Consider the following 589-nt stretch of genomic DNA (forward strand, 5'->3'; position numbering starts at 1 on the left):
TATGAAAGAATGGTGTAGTAAATTATTCTATCCTTGTCCTGAAAATGGGCAATGGTAGATAATTTAGCTCAATCTTAAAGATGAATTTAAAAAATAAATTTAAATAAATTTAAAAAATAAATTTTTCACTGGCCTACAACATTCTCACGGATTCAGTCTCTACCCATCTATCTCATCCTGTTCTAGGTACCGTCATTTCCTATTGGCCACTCATCTAATCAACCTAAAAAAAAATGAAGATATTTCTTCCTACAGCCAAATTCACAAAAATCTGTTTTATTCATACCTTCATATGATTAGAAGTGATCACTATGCCGTAACTATTTTAAGTTATCTCTTAAATAAAAGAAAAGGTAGGTAATCTAAACCAAGTTGCAGGCTTACCTTTTTTCTAAGTCCTTGTAATTTTACATTTTAATTTTATTATGTATTGGATTCCCCTATTCCACAACAAAAATTCAAATAATAATCTAAGTAACGATAATCACAAAGAATACTTACCTGGTTTGATGGCCTCTAATCTTTCAGGATAGAGGCATGCTAGCACATGGTAATTTTCAAACAAAAAGTGTCCTGGCCTATTGGACAG

Source organism: Trichechus manatus, unplaced genomic scaffold (assembly GCF_000243295.1).
Source record: "Trichechus manatus latirostris isolate Lorelei unplaced genomic scaffold, TriManLat1.0 scaffold00043, whole genome shotgun sequence".
Lineage (NCBI taxonomy): Eukaryota > Metazoa > Chordata > Mammalia > Sirenia > Trichechidae > Trichechus > Trichechus manatus.